Source organism: Lutra lutra, chromosome 13, assembly GCF_902655055.1.
Source record: "Lutra lutra chromosome 13, mLutLut1.2, whole genome shotgun sequence".
In the NCBI taxonomy this organism is placed as follows: Eukaryota; Metazoa; Chordata; class Mammalia; order Carnivora; family Mustelidae; genus Lutra; species Lutra lutra.
The window spans coordinates 77,749,212-77,774,971 of NC_062290.1; positions in this window are offsets into that span (position 1 = coordinate 77,749,212).

Here is a 25,760-nt window from a genome sequence, read left to right on the forward strand (position 1 = left end):
CAAAGCAACTTTTAATTCATATGTTGGGGTTCTGTGTAAGATTTCACTGGGAGAAGAAACAATGTGTGCACTGATAAGAAACAGGAACAAAGGGGGTGGGGCAAAACCTACTATGATGTCAATGAACTGTAATCAGACTTCCCTGAAGAATGCATGACCTATCTGCGGGAGAGAGGGCTTGGTGGATAGCTGCAAGACAGAGAAAAAGCCCACAGCCTGCACTCGGCATTAAGAGCTGCAGTTCTGTTTGAAAGTCTCTGCTTTGTCAAGGAGGGGAAGCAACCCTATGATTCCCTGCTAGGGGCTAAACAAAATTCCTTGCGTATCTAATTTCATTTACTCCCCACAAATACCCTAGGTGGTGGGAACTGAATGAGCAATGGCAGAAGTAACCTCTCCTTGTCTCGAGCAACAGACGGTTGCTCAGTCTGTTGACTACAGACGCGGAGGCCTCTGTAGGTCCCCCACCAGCCGTCGATATCAATTCTTTGCCTAGATACCTCTGCTGCACCTGAGAATCCCCTCCCTCATATTTTCCTACCTGAACTACTCACGCAGTCGCCAAAGTCCAAGTCAGGAGCCCCCCGATCAGCCAGTTCCAGGTGTGGTCTTGCAGACCAGGATACCCAGTGGGATACGTATCCCCACCCTCACCCAGGTTTTACTACTTTCCTTCCGGACTGACGGTGAAGTCCCCGAATTGGGAACAAGTCCATATCCACGGCAGACCAAATGGCAATTACTTACTGTAGGTACCGTCATACAAGTTTGATAATGAAAGCATCAAGGCTCAGAGAAGTATGAATTAGCCTAAGAATGCATAGCTGTTTTTTTAACCCTTATTGAGGTATGATTGACATGTAAAAAGGTGTACATGTTTAATGTATACAACTCGATGAGTCTGGGACTTAAGTATGCATCAGGGAAACTATCAGCACCCTCAGACCCATAAACCATAACCATCACTTCCCAGAGTTTCCTCTTGCTCTTATTATTATGATGATGATTATTTGTGGTAAGGATGTTTAACATTAACACCTGCCTTCTTAGAAATGTTAAATATCTATTACAGTATTGTTAGCTATAGGCCCTATGCTGACTAGTAAATCTCCAAAATTTATTTCTTATGTAGCTGAATTTCCGTACTCTTTGACCATTACTTTTGCATCCCCCTCCCTACCCCCCCCACCCCCCGCTAGTCTCTGGCAAGCACCATTGTACTCACCTCGAATGTGAGGTTGGCTGTTTTAGATCCCACATGTCAGGGAGAGCATGCAGATGTGTCTTCTCGTGTCTGACTCGTTTCACGCAGCATAATGTCCTCCAGGTTCGTCTGGGTTATTCCCATTGGCAGGATTTCCGTCTTTTTTAAGCCTGCATCATACTCTGTTTTATATGTGTGTATATGTAAACACACACACACACACACACACATTTTCCTTATCCATTCATCAGTGTTAGACACTGGATTGCATCCACATTTGGCTATTGTGAATAATACTGTTGTGAATATGAGTGTGCAGATATCTGTATCTGTTTGGGTCCTTGCCTGTGGTCTTGGGGATATATACCCAGCAGTAGAAGTACTGAATCATATAATAATTTGATTTTTCATATTTTAAGGAATGACCATACCATTTTCCATAGTGACTGCCTCATTTTTACATTCCCACCAACAGTGCCCAAGGGGCCCAATTTCTCCACCTCCTCAACACTTGTTCGTTTCTGTTTTGTTTTGTTTTTGGTAATAACCATCCCAACAAGCCAGAGATGAGTTCCCTAGGAAAACTTTCAGCGCATGTTCAAAATGGCTCCCAGACTTCCACACCGGTAATTCGTTTTACTGGTTTCCCTCTCTTTCTTATGCTCTCCTTTCCTCTGTTGTTTCCTCAGCTAACCTCCCAAATAAACTACTCACACCTCAAACTCGTGCCTGAGGATCTGCTTCTGGGGAGCTTGAACCAAGACAATTCCTTAAGATTATTCCTTATCCCTATAGAATTTATTGACATCACCTACCTAGAAAAGTCACGCTAGATCGATCTGCTTCTCAGTCTTAGTTTTCCAGATTTATCTGTCCACACAAGCATCATGTAGACAGTAGTATCCTAAACACGAATCAGGTCCATGAGCAGAATCCACACTCCTAAAGAAATACAGGATTCATTCAACCTATGCCATGGATATCTTTCTGTCTTTGGTATACTCAGAACTTTTAAAACTTGACAACCTCAGAGGTACGTGGGTGTCATGGATCTACAGAGTCTTTGTTTTAGGAACCATGTTCCATGGATCCCCAGTGTTCTGGGGACTCTGCACATGTTTACTATGTACAATATAATAAATTGGTTCTACACCAAATATTAATATTTTTCAAATGGTCTAACTTGGGTTGCCAAGGTCCTTGTTTTTGGTACAGAATTCTGGTCACAATTTCTACAGTGATCTCTTTTAATTAAAAATTATGCAGACTCTCCAAGGCAAGTTTTTTTTTTTTACTGTTGTTATAGACATCCACATATCTTTGTCTATCAAGACTTTATCAGTGCCATCAAATCATAATTGCAGAGTTTTAAACATTTTTATATGAATCAAAACAGTGAAAATATTTAACCATTTCCAGGAAAAAAATACATTGCTGCCTTTTTTTCCTATTTATATGCTGGGGGTTCTAGTACAGTTTGATTAAGCATACACTAACAATCAGTTAAGGTTTCCATAGTCCTGAAAGTTTATAAGCCATAGATCTAGGTCAAGCTCTCATCCAACTCCTAATTTCCCTCCACAGCATCTTGACATGCGTGCTTAAGCATGATGAGTTAAAGCTTCTACCTCCTGAGAAAGTCTGCTCTATTTCAGGGTCTTTCTAATTGCCATGAAGATTCATGGTTTTCCCTTATTTTTTTTTAAGACTTTATTTATTTATTTGACACAGAGAGAGAGAGATCACAAGTAGGGAGAGAAGGAGAAGCAGGCTCCCTGCTGAGCAGAGACCCTGATGCGGGGCTCGATCCCAGGACCCTGAGATCATGACCTGAGCTGAAGACAGAGGTTTAACCAACTCTGAGCCACCCAGGGCCCCCATGGTTTTCCCTGATTGAGCTGAAATCTGCCTCCCTGAAATTTCTACCCTTCCATCTAACAGAAATGAGCTTCTAGACCTTGGTGGAGTTACCTAGTCTTCTCACACAAGCAGGCAAGACCCTTGCAAGCATCTGAACTCCTGAATCTTTTGGCACCCAGCAAGGACAGGGTTCCCCCTTCTTCGCCATTGGCTGGCAACAAGCCTTCCTTCTCCAGCCCATCTGTAACATATAGGAAAGTGACGGCAAAGATATGGATTTCGCCAAACTTAATCAGAGCCTTAAGTGAATCAACAAGGGCAGGGGTAGGAGGGGAGGTAGGGGTGCAGAGAAGGGGTGGGCAACTTTCCAGCCCCACAACATATGGCAATAGTTTCATTGAAAGCTCAAAACAGTATTTATTTCATGCAGTGACATTGCCTCAAGAAAGCACGCAGGCCAAATTTCTAATACATGAATCCTAAATCCAATTTTTCAGATCTCCTCCTCTTCCTCTGATTTTCCTTCCCCCCTGCCCCCAACTCAGTGCTAGTCCCTCCTCCTTATTTTTTGAAGACTCCCTGTTCTCCTTGAAAGCTGGGGCAGTATGAATGGAATGTTTTGATTTACTACAGCCCCCAACCCGAATTCTACTTTCCCGAATCAATTAATTTCTGCACATTCTGACAACTGAGGGATAGGAGCAAGGGCTGAGGTGGGCAACGGTTGGGTGGTGAGAGGTTAGGGTATAGTAGGGGGGTGAGGCCAGTGGGAGATCAGAGCTCCCTGGAGGGGGTTGGCCAGGGGAAGATAAATTACCCTTGTGCTTGGTGTTGAGAGAAAAGGGCTGGAGGAGAGCTTGGGATCTGAGATGAGCGTTGGGGGCAGGGGGATTGGCCGTCAATCAGAGGGCATGAAAAAAATAGAAGAAAAAGGCAACTTCCTTCCAAGAAGAGAGGGAACTGGGGAATTAGAAGGCCTCCAGCACCTACAGCCCTGGGTTGCCTGGGGCCATCATTATGCTCTGTTGCCTGCCTATTTACTCTTGCAGCTGTATCCAGCCGAGGTGGGCAGTGGTATTTCTCTAGAACAAATATTTAAGAATTCTGGAGGGAAAAAATGGGAAGAGGAGCCTTTCCTTTTCATCTTCCTTTGTTTCTTTCTCTATTTTAATCTCTTTTATTTTTCCTCCTTCCTTCTTTCTTCCCTTTCACCAACTCTCCCATTCTTCCTGCCTCTTCCCCTTCTTCTTCTCCTCCTTCCTTCTCTCCCTTCCCTCCACCATCCCCCTCCTACCCTCTCTTCCTGGATTCCTTCTTTCTTCCTCCGACCTTGCTTTTTCTATCATCTCTATCTTGATTGCTTAGCCATTCATTCTTCCAAGATGCACTAAACAGATATTCTGTGTGAGACTCTATGTTAATTATGATAAGAAAGACCAGACTTCTAAGATAGGATGCAATTCAATTGAAAAGACATTGACTCATCAAGCTTTGTGCTAGATGCTGCACATACTGGTTCTACAAAGAGGAACACAGCCCTTACTGTGACCTTAAGAAATGCATTGCTATGTAGAGAGAGGCAGACATATCATTACTCATCTGTTTATTCATTGAATCCCTATGTGAGGTGCTAGAACTATTGACTATTTTTAAATCTGTAGCATGTAGGACTATGCCTGGCCTCTGGCTAATGTGCAGTAAATATTCATTGATGAAAGCAACTACATTTATTAGAACACCTGTGATTTGTCAGATATTTTGCATGCTTTGCTGTTAATCCGTTCTCCAACCTCATAACAAAGTTATGGCTATTCCCATTTTATAGAGAGAAACCAAAGTGAAAGGATTAGGATGCATAGGAGGCTTAGTTGGTTAAGCGTCTGACTCTTAATTTTGGCTCAGGTGGCAATCTTAGGGTTGTGAGATCGAGCCCCACTTTGGGCTCTGTGCTGGGCATGGAGTCTGCTTAGGCTTTTCTCTCTCCCTCTTTCTGCCCTTCCCCTCCTCCCTCTTTATGTCTCTCTCTCTCTCCCTATCTCTTCCTCTTGCCTCCCTTCTTTCTCTCTCTGGAAGTATTAGACAATTTACCAATGTTAAACACCACTTAGAGGTAAAATTGAGTTGCTTATTTAGGTCTGCCTGATGCTAGTGCAGAGTATTTTCCTGTTCTTCTGTGCTACTATTTGCAAAAATAGGTGAATAAAATACCACTAGGCATTTTTCAAGTTGATGAGATTAAAACCTTCCTAATTCCAGAAAGAAATCTTATCCTAACTGGTAGAAAATCTAGCTTGTATCATATTTTGCAATGTATGACCCAACACAGACAAATATGTAAATAAAGCTGGCATGTTCCATGCTCTACCAGCCTGAGGACTCCATAGCACAAACATCCAAATTTTGTTCCAAATGCCCACCTGCATGATTGCAGAACCTCATCACCATCCCCTTCAAGTCTCTTTCCAATTATTTTTGGTACCAGCATATGCTTGGTAGTAAGTTTACTCTTGTCCTTCTATCCTGGTGTCTTAGTGAGTTCTGCTCAAAATTACTTGGGACAGTTGCTCCCCATTGACATGGTACTCGGGACCCTGAAGGGAATAATGTGCTTCTGCTGAGGGTGCTTCATCCCAGGGTCCCTGAGAAGCACACTGCCAAAGATTTATGTATATTCCTACCACACGCCCAAAGTAAAGCATCAAGAAGCCTCTGCTCATGGCGTAACTGACTCACCCCATGCTTCCACCACCATTCCAACAAGGAATAGAGAGCTCCTTGAGTTGCCAAACCTTGCTGCTATTTCTACAATGTCCATTGCATCAGAGCCAAGCCATGTTCTGTCAGCAGTGAGAATGCTCCAATCCTCAACTCCGCGTGACTTTCTCACCGGAGCCTGAAGTTCGCTTGTATACAATCGATTGCCAGCAAAAGCTTTCACTCCTCCCTGAACCCGTATCCTTTGATAGTAAGCCCACTGACTCTGGGCATAGGCTGTGTGACTGACTTTGTCCAATGAGATACTAACAAACAATGTAAGCAGAAGCTTGGAAAAGTCCTTGCAAGTGCACGCCTGGGCTTGCAGACTGCTGGAGGGTGAGACATGTGAGGCAGAGGTAGCTGGCCCAGCTAAGACCAGTGTAGATTTTCCAGCACTCAAGTGATCACCTGAATCCCAGGAAGACTGGAAGAACTGCCTGGTCAAGATCAGTTCAGTTCAGCAGAACTGTCTGATCATCTTACAGACTTGTGAAACATGGCATATTGTTGTTTAAAGCACTATTTTTGGTGGGGGGGTGGTTTTTGTTATACAGCTGTAGCTAACTGACCTATTTATTGTGAGTAAGTCTCACAAATGATCTCATGAAAAGAGATTGTTTAGTCCTTGCCAACCAACATTTCTCTCCAAAGGGTCAGAATCCATCTGAGAAAGAACCATCATTTTCTACTTTCCATTCCCTATGTTCCTCCTTCCTCTCCACCTTCTCCCTCAGAGAGCAATGTACAAAACTAATCTGTGGGGCTATCAGGAAGCAGAGGACCTCTTACCCATTCTACTCTTCTGTTTTAACACCTCTACCTTCTTCCTGTCCCCTCTTTCTGTATTCACCAGGATGCTGACCTGCTCCCTCCTCCCTCACTAAGACAAAAAGCTAAATAGAAGGGCTCTCATATAAATTACCTCATGCAAATAGGTGCCTCTGGGTTTACCAAATCTATTGCTTCATTAGGCATACATAGAGAAGGCTATATTCCCTTTAGACTAAGCCAAGATCTCACTACAGAGAAAAGAAATGTATGTAAATGTAATTGATACATACTAGAATATCACACACATGCACGCACATGGATATGTGACTTGCATGAATTACACACCGAGATTAAATCAATAAGAATAAGTAAAATAGATTGTGAAGAATAAAGTCAGAGAAGATTGCATTATGTAATAATACATTGTTACCACTAAGAGCAGATGTCATTACTATTTTGGCCTCTATCATACATTAGCATCACACATAACATCTCTTAATTATAGCAGATTAAATTAGCAGGACATGAATTAAAAATGGTTTTGTGCCTGCATCCTGCCTTCTGATTTTGCCAAGCACACGTGATGAGTCTTGACCTTTCAGAAACCCACTGTTGGTAGCAGGTAGCAGACCCGCCCCAGCTTTGCTAGGTCATCTTGTGGCATCAGAGTAAATCAGTCCTGTGCTTGCTGGCATATTTCTAGGAAGCTCTTTCTTATCTTCCTGATGCCTACAGACAGGTCCTTTTTTCCTTTGATCCGTACTTTCATTTTACCTATTACAACTCTCAACATCAAAAACAGCCTATCTTCTTTCTGTCAGAAAAAAAAAAAAAAAAAAAACCAAAAACAAAAACAAAAAACAAAACAAAACAAAACAAAAAAACCAGGTCTCTGCATTTCATGAGCAATGTGTTTCTTATGAAATACTTGACAAGGACCAACTCTGAGCATGTGAGTGCAGTGAAAGAGTCGTGAGCTACATAGGGGCCAAGAGATATAGGTCATAATCACAGCTTTGCCCCTGGCTTACTTGGTGAACTTGGACTCCAAGCTGGATTTTAGTCTTCCTGTCTTATTGTCTCCGAAATGGAGAGTTGTATTAAATCATCTTCAGTATTCTAGCTTTAGAAACTAACTGGATTGGTCCTGAAGTTCTCAAATTGTGCTATAAGATGAAGCTACAAGCTCGAGAGACTAGACCTTGAACTCTACCCTTGAACTCCCAAGGCACCGTGATCTTTTGCCTGGACCACTGCAAGAGATTCCCATTTGGTCTTCCTGTTTCCACTCTTGTGTTACTGTAATTCACTCCCCAGATAGAAGCTAGAGTGAGATCTATGAACAAGTCCCTTCCTTGCATCAGTGCTCCAGTTACTTTCCATGGAATTTAGAATAGAATTCAAACACCTACAAGGTGTGACCTGGCCTGCTTCTGCATCATCTCCCACCTCTCCCACCACTCACACTATGGGCAGGGAAATAGGAGCTTCAGTCTTTCAACCACAAGGACCTAAATTTTTCCAGCATATTGAATGAGACTGGAAGTGGACCCTTACCTGACAGACCCAAAAAAAAAAAAAAAGGATCACAGCCCTGTTGATCCCTGGATTTCATCATTGGGAGACCTTAAGCAGAGCCCACTGGGCTTTGTCTGAGACCTGCCAGGCCAAACTACACTTCTGACTTACAGAACTGTGGGATAATACATTGTGCTTTTTGAAGGCATGAAGGGAGTAATAATTTTTATAGCAGCAACAGAAAACTAATATGATAAGTGGCAGAACCCCATCTGGGAAGACTCCATGAAAACATCTATTCCCCCAGTCTTCTACCATTTCTTATGCCTGGTTTTCCTCTCTTAAAGTCCTTTATCCTTCTCTCAACTAATATAAATACTAAGACTCCAATTACTCCCAGCTTCTGGGTGAAGTCTTAATTAATAGTACTAAGCTGCCATTAGACATAGAGCCATCAAACTTAGGTTCTAGATGTGTCATGCTGATTTCCCCTGGAGTCTGCACTTGAAGAAGGTACAGGCAGAGTTTGGAAGCAAGCCCAGTACAGAAAAGAGTCTGAGAATGATGAAACAAGGAACTGGGTGGGTGTTGGTCCTTTTTAGCTAGGGAGAGGGGAACTCAGGGGAGACAAATGTGTGCAGGGTTCTCAGAGGGGTGAGGAAACAGACATCGTTTAGTGCCAGAGAAGTTACATGATGCGTAAATATTCTAGACAGTTTAGTGCTCAAGAGGAAAAAACGAAAAAACAGCTTCCCAAAGAAAGGGTTTCAGGACTGCCTTAGGAAGTGCTTATACTGAGGATGTTGTGTTAGGGGGAGCTCAGCCAAATTGGCAGAAACTGGAGCAGCTCAGAAACGCTGGTCCGACATTTATCAATGAGTAAACCAAGGCCCAGGGAGCAAGACTTGTCACATGACCTTTAATCCTTTGCCACTCTGAAATTTCGTTTAAATTATTCTTGCTTTATGGAATTATGAAATGGGAAGACTTGCCCCCTTTATCTCTGCTGCAGACTCTGGCTCGTGGTACCTTTGCCGTGACCTACTCCTGCTGCTCATTTGCTGAAAGGAAAACATTATGGGAATTCCAAGCTCTTGCCTTATATTTCCTTTTGTACTGTGTCCAAATCCTGCTTTACCTACTGAGAGACATTCAAACTTTCCTTCCTTCATTCATTTGAAAACCATTAGTTCCTTCCATACTAAATACAAGTACTGTAGAAATGAATAAGATAAAATCCCCAGTGTCTGGTAGCTTATAGGGAAGTGGTATGGGAAGAGACCATATAGCAGTTTGTATCATAAGTGTTGGAGTGAGGAGCTCTCTAAGGTGAAAGTGGAAGGAACAGAAAATGCAGAGCCTGAGGCATCAAGGGTAGAGCATGTTCCAAGTACAGTTTGATTGTTACACAGGGAGCTTGGGGATGGACAGACTGACAGCAGGTGAGGCTGGGAAGGTTCGTGGAGACCACGCAAGCCATGTTCAGGTACTTGTATTTATACCGAGGCTCATGTAGAATGGAGGGTATATTTAAGGGAGAGAAAAGATGTGGTTTTATATATATATATATATATATATATATACACACACATATATATAGATATATTAAAAGACTTCTGGCACAAACGAGGACACCAATTTCCCATAATCCCCTTAGCAATATCCAATTTCGTGTTGTGCCAAAAATTATTCTCCTTATTACAATAGATTCAGTGGGTTCCTCTTTTGGCTTCATAAGGTAAGCTACTAATCCTCTCTTTCAAAGGATACATGTCAGCAGTGATTAAAAAACACTTCTGTAATATTTGCACATCCATATTTGTAGCAGCAGTGTTCACAATAGGCCCAAACTGGAAGCAGCCCAAGTATCCATCCACAGAGGAATGGATAAACAAAACAGGATATAAACATACAATGGAATATTATTCAGCTTTTAAAAAGGAAATCCTGGTACATGATGTAATATGGATGAACCTTGAAGATATTATGCTAAGTGAAATAAGTCAGGCACAAAGGGACAAATATAGTAAGGTTCCATTTATAGGAGCTAGCTAGAGTCGTCAAATGCATAGATACAGAAAGGAAAATGGTGGTTGCCAGAGGTTGGGGGAGGGAGAAATGGAGAGCAATTGTTTACTAGATACGGAGTTTTAATTCAGGAAGATAAAAAAGTTCCGGAGATGGTTGGTGCTGATGGTCGCACAACAGTGTGAATATACTTCATGCCACAGGATTGTATGCTTGAAAACAATTAAAATGGCCAATGTGGTGTTATGCATATTTTACCATATTAAAAACCAATTCGTGGGCACCTGGGTGGCTCAGTCGATGAGGCGTCCAACTCCTGATTTCAGTTCAGGTCATGATCTCCGGGTCATGAGGTCAAGCCCTGTTCCCATCAGGCTCCGTGGCACTCAGCAGGGACTCAGCCTGAGATTCTCTCTCTCCATCTGTCCCTCCCCCTGCTCACGTGCTCTCTCCCTCTCTAAAATAAAGAAATATGTCTTTTTTAAAAAATCGATTCAGTGAAATGAAGTAAGAGGCAAAATTCAAATCCAGTGCAAACAGAGTCCTGAGGAAGTGTTCTACACCATCCAGCCTGTGGTTGATTCTGAGGTGCTGCCTTCATTCCATCTTCCTCTGGATTCCTTCTCAGATGCATGCCTTTCCTTAAATGGGATAGACTCATCCTCTTCTGGCCCATATAAAATGGAGACCAGTTCTACTGCTCATCAAACCCAAAATGACAAGGGGGTTTATGAGATCATTCCATCCATCCCACATCTTTATTTGTACCAGGAGACAAACTCAGGCCAACTCTTGTCCATTTTGTTCTGCTGAATCAGGGAAATTGCAACCCTCTTATGGTATATGATCACACGGTTAGAGCCTCAGGTAGTGGGACAGCCTGCCAGAAGTCTCTTTGTCTCTTGCCTTCTCTCTCATATTTGGCATTGTGACCAGGAGCTCAGGCATTTTCAGAGGGAGGGGGAGGGAACGCTGGTGAGCTGAGCCAGCCCAGAGGTCCAGGTTGACAACTCTTAGTCAGAAACCAGAGAGGATCTTTGTTTCAGAATAAGATTCCAGAAACCCAGTGCCTGAAGATGAACCCCCTTCGAAAATGGGAGGTGTGGTCAGAAACAGACATAATGAAGAGTGAGAAGTAGGTAGAGTGGTCCAAGTGCCATAGAAGAAGCACTAAATGGGAGTTGGGTGGCCCGGGGTCAAGTCCTGCTCTGTGACCTTGGCCACTTCTCATTACCTCTCTGCACCACAGGAAATTTACTTGTAAAATGAACACATCACTCCGTAGAGTTACGATGTGTAGTAAATAGGATGACAGAATGTAAACTGTAGGTATGGTGTAAACACCCCCCAATGTTACTTCCCCTCCCTTGGACATGCTCTCCAGAGGTGGTCCATTTCTACAGCTTATATGGGTCTCCCCTTGACATGCATTTCTGCATCTCTCCTGCAAAAGATGACACTGCGCATTTTTCCTCATGCGTGTTGCCATCTTGTTAATGCTTACTGTATGCTGGGTGTTGTACCAACGGCACGTCTTAGATCTCATTCTAGCCTTTACTTCTGATGCCCAAATTGTTTTGACACTTTCCTCTGACTCCTCCTTTCACGTCGATCTTGCCTTGCTTGTTTTGGACCATACTTTGGGGAAAGAATCATTGCTAGAACCCTGACTAGAACTAGGTGGTACCAAATGATGCTTTCAGGTCTGTCAGAGCTTGTTCTTTCCTTATTCACCTCAGTGAGCTTGTATTCCGAGTTTTCCTGCTACTTGCTACTCTCAGTTATCTGGTTCGCGGATCACATGGAGTAGGGAATAGCCAGGGCCTTGAAAGTCAGACAAAATAATCACTTAATTTTGCCACATGATTCCAACTCCCCCTTGAAGATTTCTTTAAGAGATATTGTCATAGGAGGATTTTTTTAATTTGCATTTGAAAAGCATTTGTCCTTTTGTTTTTTTACAGAGAGAGAGAGAGAGAGTGTGTGTGTGTGTGTGTGTGTGTGTGTCCCCAGGAAAGGAAGGGACAGAGGAGAGGGAGAGAGAATCTTAAGCAGGCTCCATGCCCAGTGTGGAGCCCAACAGAGGGCTCGACCTTATGACCCTGAGACCATGACCTGAGCGGAAATCAAGAGTCAGAAGCTCAAGCCACTAAGCCAACCCAGGACCCCCAAGCATTTATCCTTTTGAGGAAAAAAGAGTCAATGGGTGATGTTTGCTCCCCATTATGTCACATAACCGGGGGCTGGCCTCCAGGGATTTTAAATATGAAAAGGCTCTTTGAGATCATTTGGTTCAGAGGTGACCAATGCAAATGTGCACCCAGGCCAGGAAGGGAAAGTGAATGAGTGACACCAGCCATGATAGTGAATCAGGGAGGCTCGGCTCCATATAAAGGGGAAGTTGCTTCTGAGGTACCAAGATTGATGCCCTCTGTGATTAAAGAAGGCTCTCACACTTCCGGATTTTAATGTATTAGCAATTAAGCTTTAAAAAATATTAATCTTGGCACTGAACGTAAGTGTTTTAAAAAATACTGCGTAGGCCAAGCATAGCATGTTGGCACAGCCATGGACTACCAGTTTGCAGTTTCAAACTTCGTCCAAACCCATCATTTTATGAAGGTCCAGGAAGTAGAATTGAATGGCCCAACATTCCACCAAATCCTTCTGGCAGAACTGGAATGAGAACCCAGCTCTGAGGCAGAGCCAGATCTTTCTACACCTCCTGATGTTTGGCCCTGATGGTCCCTTCACCCCATTTGAGAAGCGCATGAAAAGAAGAAAGAGCGAGTCACATTTAGAATGGAACAGCAGAACAGTCACTGTGATAGGAGATGCAATCTCTTTCTCAAAATTTCATGAACCCAACACATTTTCGCTGAACGAATGCAGTCTGCTGACCCCATACTAAGCCTGGGGGACTCTGGGAGGAAATGGGAGGAAAGGGTCTCACCTGGTGGACCTCTCTCTTTAAAGAGAAAGAAGTTCAAGTGTTCAGGCAGTTGTAAAATGAAAGGATTTGTGAGACTGCAACGGTGGGACCCTAAGCCCTCCTGGTGGTCGCAAGCCTGAGGAAGGGAGGTCCGAAGGAGCGCCAGGGACTGATGGGTGCCAAGGAGGACACCATTCTCTGGAACATGCAACCCCGACAGTTGTCAGAGGAAGAGGAAAGGTATCACTCAACCACCCCAATGGGTGGCATTTTAATAAATTCCAGCTTGGAGTATCAGGAAGGGGCATTCCTCCCAGTTTATTTCCAACCTTCCTGTCATTACATACATTGGAGAAACTGAAAACCCATTTGTTGGGGTTGGTGTTGGGGGAACTCAGTCTCCAAATGGCGTTCAAAATGCTGTCATGGTTGACAGCTTTTTGGAAGCACAGACTTTGGAGCCAAAGTGTGTGATTCCTAACTCTGCTACTTACCAGTTACATGTTCTTCAATGAGATACTTAAGTTCTCTGTGGGAATCATAATGGTACCTTATAAAGTGGGAATCATAATGGTACCCCTTATAGGGTTGTTATGAGACTTAAATTGTAAAAAATCTCAAAAAGCACTTAGAACAGTGCCTTTCCACCTGGCAAGCATTTTATATACTCACTAATCCAACTATTAGGGAGGTGGGATTCAGCGATCTTTAAAGTCTTAGATTTCACTCCCTCCAGGAAGCCTTCTGGGATTCCCCCTGAAATAAACACTCAAACACACTGACACTTCTCAGTGCCCTGTACTTCCCTAGTAAAACAGGAATCATAATGTATTCTAACATCCTTGTCTCCAGTAGACACTAAGTGACACGTGGGCACATACCATGACTGTCTTCTTCAGCACTTACTGCCAGCATGTCTAGCATGAAAACTGGTACTCAGAAAATGTTTGATGCCATGCCCCTCCTTCTAGGAATGGTGACGAAGACCATATGAGCTCCCAAGTACAACCTCTTTGATGAACTTAGCACTGTTCCCTACCCCTGATTTCCTGAGAGTCCTATCTAATTCCCCTCCTATGACCCCCTCCTTCTGCCCAGATCTTTCTCTCTCCCTCTTATTCTCTCTATCCCCCCCCCAACTCTGTTTCACTTCCCATCAGTTTTGGAACTGGTCCCTGCTTCATTAGGCATGTGTTCACTTTGAAGCCGTGGCTACACATGGCCACACAGACTCTGGCATCTAGGCCTCCAATCATCCAGATCCTTGGTGACCTGACAACAAAACATCTGGGCAACTGACTCATCTTGGTTTTCTTTTCATCCACATGGTTTGGCATCACTTAGGCACTGCCTGAAGGTCGGGCACTGAATCCCTGATGCCGTGACAATTTTCCTCTGGTCTCTTGAAGTCATCAAGGACTTGTATACATGGACAAGGCTTTTTTAATCAGGGACCAGCTGGTTGTGGTAGGGGATCTATTTGTCACACCCACTATTAATTAGTAACATTTTAGAAAGCAGAACAAGCAAAGGGAAGAAGGAAAGTTTACGGCTGGGAGGGAGAATTGGAAGCCATGTGTTAGAACGGTGGGCAATGAATGTTGGATCCACATGGCGTGGTTGAGGATTCTCAGATGGAAGACACAGATTTCTCCTCTGTGGCTTGAGAGAGGGAAGCCGTGGTTAGAAGTTTCATGGGCGATGATCTAGATGATTTCAGATATTGTCCTTTCCACAAGAGGGACTGAATCAGGAGATGTTCTTTTGTTGTTGTTTTTCAGTAAGCATTTAGTAAATACCTAGATGTTCTGGGCCAGCCCCTGAGCAAGGCATGCGGTGAGTAGTCATATAGCAAAGTTGTGGCTCGTAAGATTATAGTCAAGTGCAGGGGAAATGACACAAAATCAGGAAATCCTGATGATGTGGTGTTTTAGTACAGCGGTGCCTGTGGGCCTGTGGGAGCAGAGGAGCAGGGCACTTCGGGGAGTGTCAGACCAGCTTCTGCCACCTCCTGGTGAGGTGGTCTTGAAATCTCATAACCTACCCAACATGATGGTAGCGAACCAGGAAGGATTTAACATAGGCAACAGCATTTCGTAGACTGAAAATGGATTTATGGGTGTTAATGTCCACCCTTGAATGTGCCCACATTCATACAGGGCAGTCTTATAAGTGATGGAGCTCCTGGCCATTGGCAGCATTTAAGGAGGCCAGATGGCTTCCTGGATAAGGAACATTTAGAGGGAGAGTCCTGCCCTGAGAAATACCTGAGGATTCTTATTTACAGAATTTAAGACTGATGAACTTGATTCTTGGTGTAGAACATAGAGAGTGTGTTGGAGTCAGGAAGCTATCAGCCATCGGGCACTGAAGAGTAGTTCTCCACCCCACCAGTGGGATCTAGAGGGCCGTGCCTGACCCTGTCATGGCCTTGGTTTCCTTATTAACAATATACAACCTAGGCCACCAGCAAGGATGAGGGGTGAGTTCCTTCTCCTTCTCCAGTGCCCCTTACTCTATAGTTTCTTCTTCTAAACTTTTACAACTCCTTCTCTGTTTCGTCCTTCTCCTATCACCAAGTTCCATGACCTTAACTCCTAGACAAATTTGAATTGTTCAGCAGGCATTAGCTTTGTGCAGGGCTCAACATCCCTCATATCAGCCCTCTGGCCTCTAGCAACCACCATGGTCCCTTCTCCAACCAACAGCCAGACTGATCTTGTAAAAATGCAAATTTCAGAATAGCAGCCCCTTATATAAAACTACTTATTGTCTCCCGCTGGCTTCAAGATCAGGTCCAAGGTTGCTGAATGTCTCATAGGGCCACTTCTCCAGCTTTTGGATCAATGTGCATGTGACACTGGTCAGCCAAACCAACTGTACCTTTCAAATTGGCTATCTCAGACCTTCCACAGGACCTTTGCACATGCTGTTCCCTCTGCCTGGAAATGCCAATCCTGTCTATATGATTAAAATTATGTTTCCTTCTTCTTTGAAACTTTCTCTAACTTTTGCTCTCTCCCCACCCAACTAAGTTAGGATTAATCATTTGTCGCTAGAGGCCCCACAACATTAAAACTATTCTGCTAGAGGTGCACATGCACCTCTAGCAGAATAGTTTTAATGCTGTTTTGTACTCATTTCTTTACAAAATTGTCTTCCTCTCTAAACTGTGAAGTCTTTGAGGGCGAAGACTGCATCCCAGTCTCCTGGCATGCAGTATTTTTAAACTAAGAAACTGAAACGACCCAGATTACCACTTGGTGTTAAGAAGAAGAAAAAAAAAAATCAGCTAACTTATAGATTCATTCTTAGGCTCTTTCATTCCTTAGGAAGTTCTAGGCACTGAGCATTGAGCCAGAGATAATATCAAGCAACTTTCAAGACTTACCCTCATTCCTCAAGTAGCTCACAATCTCTGGACAGGAGCCTGCTAATTAGACATATAATTAGTGTCATCATGGAGATCTGAAGAATAATCAAGTGAGGTGAGATTTTTCATTTTCCTCCGCCACCTGGGGACATGGAAAGCATGACTATCAGAAGCCATATCGTGAACAAAACACTTCTTCAAGCAGGAGATGGTCCCATTCATGTTTCTGTGGGATAAGGGCACAGACTAAGGATTAGCTGCTGACCACTAACAAAATCGCACCCCCCCCCCCGCCACAATCAAGGTTCAGATGGTGGCCATGCCCAGTAGCCAGGGCTCCCATCCTCCTTGGTGGAGGCTGTGAGCCAGTGGTGGTCTGTCCCACCGGGGACCATGAAGGAGGAAGATTTAAAGAGCGTGTTCAGTCTCCGATGGGTCGCCATCTGGAGCTGTCAGACTTCTTTCCCCCAGGAAACAAAGGTGTTGTTTGGAGCTTATTGACCCAGAAAAATAACAACAATGAGAGTATATAATTACCTCACATTTTATCTGGGTGGGCAGGACCATGTATAACTTTCCTGAGAACATGACCATACCTTGAGAAAAATGCAAAGGGCATTAAGAGTCATCCTTCAAGGACAAGGAATACTAATGAGTACTTTTAAAATGGCGTGTTAGTCTGCATGGCAACATTTCTTCGGCGGGGTAGGGGTATATGACACCTTGGATTGGAATCTCATCATTTTCAGAAGTCATGGAATCCCTCTCAGTGCGGTTATTAAGGTAGACAGCCTGTTGGGCTTTTTCGTTATCCTAAACAATTTTTAGGCTTTATAAAATGTTTCGTTACTATATCCCACCCATAAGATTCAGCTAAACTAGTGCTGTGCACAGGAATTATGGTAGAGGGGGATTGGGCACTTACATAGGACTCAGGAGCCCAAAATCTTATCCCAGTAGAGCCCAGAGTGAGTTGACCCCCACCTCTGTCCTTTTATCACCAAAACGGGGGTGGGAGCTACTGGGCAAGGTGGGCTTCTTTCTTGTCCTATTTCTCTCGGAACATATATTCCCATGGGTTTTATTAAGTCAAGCTGCATCTCTCCCAATAACAATACGACAGCAGAATATTATAAAGAACTCTTCAAAGAAATTTCATTAGAACATAAACATTTCTATACCGGTGAGAAAGAGATCTACAGCTCTAGGTTCTTGGGCACTTCTAAAGACACTGTAGTCAACCTTAGTGAGGTCTGATGTCCACTGAAGTATTTGTAGTGTTCCAGAAAGTACTGACAACTACACCAAGGAGGTCATAGAAAACATTCATTACACAGCTACCAAGACTGTAAAGGATCCAATCAAAGTAGTTCACTAATTGTACTTAAGAGGCCAAGGTGCCACTGTGGCCTGGGTCAGTACTCAGATGGTTCATACCAAAAATAATAAGAGGTATCTAGGTCTGTATTATGTCCAGAAAGCTTTTAAATTTGCACACGGCACCTTCTTATTGGCAAAAGAGTGTATGCTTCTCAGGGCTGAGTCCTCATCTGACGGTTACTGGCTCTGTGGCTGAAAGGGATAATGGTTTCGGGGCTTACAGCATGGTATCTGGCATGAAGTGAGTGGTCCATAAGTGTGGGATTAACTGTTGTCATTTCCATGAGACCTGTGAGGTAGGCACAACAGGAATGGTTAGATCTGGGCCTCTAGTGGCCCATTACCAAGTCTGCGTTAGAGAAGAGGGCAGTAGGGAAGGGGAAGGAGAAGCGGAAAGGGGAGGGAACGGAAGGGAAGGGGTTGAGTCCAGCGGCATTCCTTGCCTGTGCTTCTTAAGGAAGCAGAATTTCATTCTTCAGATCTGAATGTCAGCACCAATGGCAAAGGTCCTTCTGCCATTATCGAACTAATATATTTTTTTAATTTAATTATATTTTTTCAGTGTTCCAAGATTCATTGTTTATGCACCACACCCAGTGCTCCATGCAATACGTGCCCTCCTAAATAACCACCACAGGCTCAGCCATACCCCCACCCTCCCTTCCAAAACACTCAGTTTGTTTTGCAGAGTCCACAGTCTCTCATGTTTTCCGATTTCCCCCAATTCACGTTTCCTTTCCTTCTCCTAATATCCTCCATGTTATTCCTTATGCTCCACAAGTAAGTGAAACCATGATAACTGACTTTCTCTGCTTGACTTATTTCACTCAGCATAATCTCCTCCAGTTCTGTCCATATTGATACATGTATTGGGTATTCATCTTTTCTGATGGAGGCATAATATTCCATTGTATATATGGACCACATCTTCCTTATCCATTCATCTGTTGAAGGGCATCTTGCCTCTTTCCATGATTTGGCAGTTGTGGCCATTGCTGCTATGAACATTGGGGTACATATGGCCCTTCTTTTCACTACATCTGTATCTTTGGAGTAAATACCCAGTAGTTCAGTTGCAGAGTCATAGAGTAGCTCTGTTTTTAATTTCTTTCTTTTAATTATTTTTATTAACATACAATGTATTATTTGCCCCAGGGGTACAGGTCTGCGAATCATCAGACTTACACTTTTCACAACACTCATAGCAGATACCTTCCCCAATGTCCAAAATCCAACTACCCTATCCCTACCCCCCCACCTCCAACAATCCTCAGTTTGTTTTGTAAGATTAAGAGTCTCTTATCGAACTAATATTTTTTAAAGATTTTATTTATTATACATTTGACAGACAGAGATCACAAGTGGGCAGAGACGCAGGCAGAGAGAAGGGGGGAAGCAGGCTCCCTGCTAAGCAAAGAGCCTGATGTGGGCTTGATCCCAGGATTCTGGGATCATGACCTGAGCCGAAGGCAGAGGCTTTAACCCAGTGAGCCACCCAGGCACCCCTATCGAACTAATATTGAGCCTCCCTGAGATTAGGGGGGAAAAGGACAGACTTCTATATTGCCTGGGTATGTGTGATGCCTGGGCAGGGACTTTGGGACCTATGGTAGTGGACATATCAAGGAGGTGACTCAGTTTCTTTCCCGGTTGTCTGGCATGGCAGACACACGTGATACGGCACAGAGAGAGTGACAGCTCGAAATGCAACATTTGCCTATATACTTGCGTCAGATCTTAGCTTCCCAGGTTATGTTCCCTAGTACCTCAAGAGTCTGTAATGTAAGACAGAGAAAAAGTTCCAATGAAAATAGAGAATGTCATTTCTCTTTTTCCCTCATGAAATATAGACTGAGGATGAATGAGTCCATTTGGATAGAATGGGATCCCTTGGAACAAATATCTCCAGTTGGAATTGCTCCTTTAAAAGTTGTGTAACTCTGTCGTTCCATGGGTTCCAAGCATTGGCAATAGGCTGGGTGTGGCGTGAGACACAGACACCTAACACAGACAGCCACGTCTCGAAGCACGTACTCGGGACCAGGCGCCGTGCCAGGGCTTTGAGTGAACTATCTCATCCCTGCTTCACAATAACACTGTGAAGCAGGTAATTCTAAGCCTATTTACAGATGAGGAAACGGAGACCAAGAGAGAGAGAGGTGAGGTAATTTGCCCAGGGGCATGCATCTTGTAAGTGACAGAGCCAGGAATCACACCCATGCTTGCTTCCAAGACCTCTTCCACATCCCTGCATCGTACTTGGCCAGAGAGAGCATTTACATAACACCGCAAAGCCATGGAGCTGCTTCCGCAGGGCTGCTGCCTTGTGCGGGCACTTTGGGTGCCTGGGTCGCCTCATCTTTGGAAGCACACTCTGTGAAGTGAAGGGGGCTTTGCTGCTTCCATTTCTCAGATGGTGAAACTGAGGTGCAGAGAGATCAAGCGATTATCAGGCGGGGAGTGGCAGGACCACTCGCGCAAGTGTTCGAGGACATTTTTCCCAGGAGTCAGCCTTGACGCCGCGGTAGTGGGGATCTATCTTCTCCTTCTGATGACTGACGTGGACGCATTAGCAGAGAGCAGTTGGGAGCAGAGTCTCTGTGGTCTGTTGGCTTTGGCTGAAGCCCTCACACAATCTCCAGTGAGTCGCCTGACTTCTCCTGGAGAGCCTCAGGCTCCCCATCTGGAAAGTGGGACTAAGAATAGCGCTGGCTTCAAATGGGTGTTGGGAAGATTTGATGAGTTAAAGCTTAGCAGAATGCATTGCCTTAGCACCCTAGCAGTGTCAGCAATTGTATCCTCATCATTGCTGCTGTGTTTTGCTGTTCAGCAATGATAGGGACCTGCACTAGCCAAGATGGAGTAGCTCAGGGATCAAGGTGCGCGTGAGAAACCCGTGATCACCGCCTCTTGGCTGTTTTATTCCCCAGCAGCCCCTGGGCCCCCTGAGCTTCGAACTCCTCCCCTCTCACATGGGGCTAGTAAAAGACCCCTGTCTTCTCACCCACTTTGCAGGGAGGCTCTGAGTCTCAAATGAGACCATGCAAGGGAAAACCTCTTTGCAAACTCTGAAGGGGACTGGGTACAGAAAGAGCCTGTGTTTCCAATTCACTATTGTCCTCCTCTTTTTCATATCTAAAATTTCTACACACATATGGCTCCCTTGTAAAAGTAGAAGCCAAACAATACAGACAAAGCAAAAGTCCCCTTGACTCATTCCTGTTTGTCGGCCCGGGGCTCTTTTGATCTCCTCCCCCAGAGGTCACTCAGTGTGCACCATCCCAACCTGTTTCTATCACACTTGTTTTGTTTTCTAGTTATGTAATGTTTCGCCTTTCCGATGAGCTATGCAGCTGAGTGGTTGAAGACTACGTTCAGAACCCAGACTGCCTGGGTTTGAACTGTGGAGCTCTCATATTTTAACAATGCAGCCAAATTGTTGATTCTTTCCTGGTCTCAGTGTCTTCCTCTGTTATGCGAGGGCAGCAATGGTACCAGCTTGGGACTCTGTTGTGAGGATTGGAACAGGTTACTGCAGCAACGTTGTGAACAGCCCTTGCCACGTGTGGTTCTCCATGTACGGTCACTGGTGTTCTTACCAGACAGGCGAGCTCACAAACACCTGTGTCAGAGTTGAATCGTTGGCACTTAGCTCGTGCCTGCTACTCTGTGGGCAACTGGTAGGTATTCTTGAATGTGTGAAAGAATTCTACGTTCCTTTTCCTCTGGTGAAGCTGGAAAGGAGCGGAAAGACTACTGAGCTGAGAAGAGCTTGCACTACTCGGGCATTCACTCTGCACCACACTAGCCCTTTATGCTCAATCCGTGTTGTCTCATTTAAGCCACAAAGAAAACCTACAGAGTAGATCTGACAATTGCTGGCCTCCTTTTCCTGGTGAGGGAACTAAAGCACAGACACGTTAAGTCTCCCGTGCACCGTCCCGCCATGAGGTCTCCAGCCCAGCCCGTGTGGGCTTACCCAGAGCATTCCTTTCTCTTCCACCTTGCTTCTCTCTCCAAAAGGTTTGTTCCCTAGCTTCTCCCAAGACACTGTGTGCCTCGGGCCAGTAACAATCACCCCATGGTTCCCCTGCTTATCTTTCTTGGCTGACAGCACTCGCGCCCCCGAACTGTGAATGGAATGATGGAGGCAGGACATGAAGATATGTTAATATTTTCTTTGAGACCAGTTGGACCAGAGTAGTCCGGACAGTGTCAGAAAGGCGTGGGGACTGTTTGGTGGCTTGAAACCTGGCAGGCCAGGTCAGGCTACTGTCCAGAAAACAACTCCCAACTTTAGAGTTTGTTTGAGCCCAGGCACTGACACACCCTTCTGACCTGCGGCAAACAGTAATGTGAAGTGAGTCCGGAGTCCTGATGAGAATCCAGGAAGAACTGAGTGGGAGGGACCACCAGGGGCACACCATCCAATCGGTTCTTAGCAGGATTCCCACTGGAATCAGGAATGGCGACGATCAACCCCCTGAGCTCAGATGTGAATTATCCACCTGGGGTGATGCTCAGAGTCATTTACCAGCTCCTCGGTCAAAGATACCACACAATCGGAAAGAACGTTCGTTGGCCCTAGACAATAGAATGGACAGTTGTCCTAGATCCCAGCTGCGCCGGGGCGTAACCCTTGGCTGTGAGACCCAGGGCTGAGTGGGTCTCTACTTCCCCAGATTCTACAGGTTCTCAAAGGGAGAAAGGGTGAGCACTTGTCCACGGCAGGACAGGAGTTGGTGACCCAAGTGAGAACAGAGCCTGGATCTTGGTCCCTATGAGAGCTCCTAGCCTGTCCAGTCTATCTCCTGGTCCTCACTGAACATCACAGGAACATGGCCAAGGGAGACTGGTCATTTCTTTCCTTGACGCTGCCCCTTTCTCCATGGGAGCACACAGCTCTCCACATCTCTTGGGACTATGGTCTAAGGCCGTTGTGGCTGCCCTTGTTCTTCTTCTTAATTATTAATTAACTGTCTAAAATTAGTGCTTTCTCATGAGGCCCAAGTCAGTTCATGTCTGTCTTCTCCCAGAACTGAGTGGCGTTCTTTCTCAAAGTTCATTTTACGGGAGTTGCCCATTGATTTCTCGGTGAAGGGCTGGCCACTGCTGGCTCTCTCCATCTGTGAGCTTAAGGACAGGCATGGGGCACTGCCAGCACATTTCCAGTTGTCTGATAAGAACTTCCAAATTTCCCATTGCTGTAGTTAAGATTAAGAAGTGGGCTTTGGGGGCACCTGAGTGGCTTGGTTGGGTGAGTGTCCAACTCTTGATTTCGGCTCAGGTCATGATCTCAGGGCTGTGAACTCCAGCCCCACATCAGGGTCTACACTGAGCATGGAGCCTGCTTAAGATTCTCTCTCTCTTTCTCCCTCTGAAACTCCCCACTTGGTGTTCTTTCTCTCTCTCTAACAAAACAAAACAAACAAAAACAAACCAAAAAAAAAAAAAAAAACAAAAAAAACAAAAAAAAGGAATATCAGTTCTGGAGGCAGGCAGACCTGGTTTTTGGTTGTTATGAATTCATGCAGTATTCTAAAGCTCTTTTTTTCCGCTGTAAAATGGAGGTAATAGCATTATTTGCCTCTTGGAGTTGTTATAAAGCTTAAATGATATAATGTATAAGCACTCACCACATAAAAGCAAGCAATAAATTTCAACTACTAGTGACAAAGACAATAATCTGAGAGTGAAAAATCCTGTGAGGCATCTAGACAGACCTTGACACAATACCGGGCACATAACTGATAACTGATCAATAATTGTTGAATGAACAAATGAAGTATCAGCACGTGCAATAACAGAGGTAGCGCTATAGGAGAAAAAATGGATGGTTTGGGTGGGTGACTTTGGGAGAACCCCTTTCTTTCTGTGAGTTTTCATCTGCAAAGGGAGAGTGCTAGATTTAGCAGGCTATAAAGCACTTTCTACTTAAAACACACACACACACATATACACATCGCACAACAGGTTGGTAGGGCACATGCTGACATGATCCCCATTTACTGTCTACATAGGGTTATGTCCACATGACATGGTAAGTCAAGGCTATGCTGATAGTGGGTTATGTCCACGTGACATGGTAAGTCAAGGCTATACTGATAGTTTTGGCTGAATGGCTTGAAGAGAAGACATGAGAGAGTTGTAGCTGTTGGGGAGATTAATTCTGACTGATGGAGGGCATGAATGAGGTTTCCTGGAAGAACCAGAACTTCCTTCAACCGGGTTTTAAGAATCCAAAGAACACAAGTTCAGGTGAAATGAAAGAAGCTGAGCATTATTCTGAATGTCACACATACCTAGGAGCTACAGAGGTCTCAAGGAGTTCACCAGATGTTCACTGAGCTCCTAGTCAGCATAAACCATAGAGGATTAACCCCAAGGGGGAATCTCAAAAGGCAGAACACCCAGATCTCCTCCTCAAGATGCTTAAGATCTGGCACAGAAAAGAAGACAAGGACATAAATCCAACAATATAGGAGAGGAAAGAAAGCTAAATAATCCTCAGGGAATGATTTATTTTAATGTTTAATAAAGAATAATGTTATGGAGAAGGTGACATTTGCACTAGATTGGAGAAAAGCACATAAGTTAGAGTTCTGATCTGGACATATATCTCCTAGCTAGGTGATTTGGGGTAAATTGCTCCCTCTTTTCTGAACTTGAATTCCCTTTGCTTTTAAGACAAAGACCAACCTAATCAAGGTGTGGTCAGCCTGCGTACCCATAGGTCCACTCATAGCATTGGCAAGACAGTCAGCGAGTCATGTTGCTCTTAACTGGTATAAAGGGAGTTGGTCAGAAAACACCGCTGAATTATTTCCCAAGGGAAGGTCTTCATTGCATACCTTCCTTCTCAGTTGATACAAAATGTGGCCAACTGGACAGTGATTCTGCAATTTCTGGAAGAATGAGCATTGAAAGCATTGGCCATGACGTGACTCAAGCCTCTTCTCAAAGAAGCCACAAGATACCTTTGTCCTGGAAGTCAGTGGAAGGGGTTATCAAGTGCTTTGCTTTCCGTCAGGCAAACCGTGATGATATGAAGAGAACGCCCACTATTGCCCATTTCTGATTTCTCACAAAGCTTCCTCTTCCACAAGATTATGGAGATATTTTATTCCCATTTAAAACAATAGAAAGCTTACAGGTAGATTAGAGGCAGGCCAGCCAAGGAGTTAAGAATGTGGACTTTGGAGGGAGATAGACTTAGGTTCAAATGTGCCATAAAACCCAACCTACTCAGACTCATTAAAAAAAAAAAAAAAGCAAAAAACAAACAAAAAATGCAAAACAGGGATTAAAAAAACTACAGATGATGGTTTTGTGCATGAAATGATATTTAATATCCATAACCCCTGAAGATACCACCTCCCATGACAAATCATAGTTAGTTATTAGAATTACTAAGATAAAAATAAACATTAATAAAATCACGTTTTGGTGCAAATTTTTTTTAAAAAATGCAGTTTCAGTCAGTGATCTTCATCTTCAACTAAAACTCTAAGCAAAGAAATGTCTGGGGCACCTGAGTTGGGCAAAAGGAGCTCCTTGGCATAAGTCCGAGGACGAGGTCGGATGATGGAAGCTGCTCTTTTAGCTTCCAGTCACAAGCCTGTGGGAAGAGTACGAGAGGACGTTCACTTTAGAGCCACCCACTTACAGACACAAAAGCTTCAAAAAATACAAAGGAAAACACCTGGAGCCCAGCCAGAGTGGTCCCTAACCTTGTCGTCTGCAACCCCACCTTGGGAAACAGTAGGATCCCTTGCCCCTTTTCCCCACGGCTTTAGAGAACAGGCAATAATTACACCGCAGACTTTTTTTTTTTTTTTTTTTCAGACAGAGCTTAGAGATGCTAATAAAAAAAAAGAAAAATTCAGGCTGAAAGTTATTTTTTTTCTAATATGAGTTAAGACAGAATGATAGAAAGC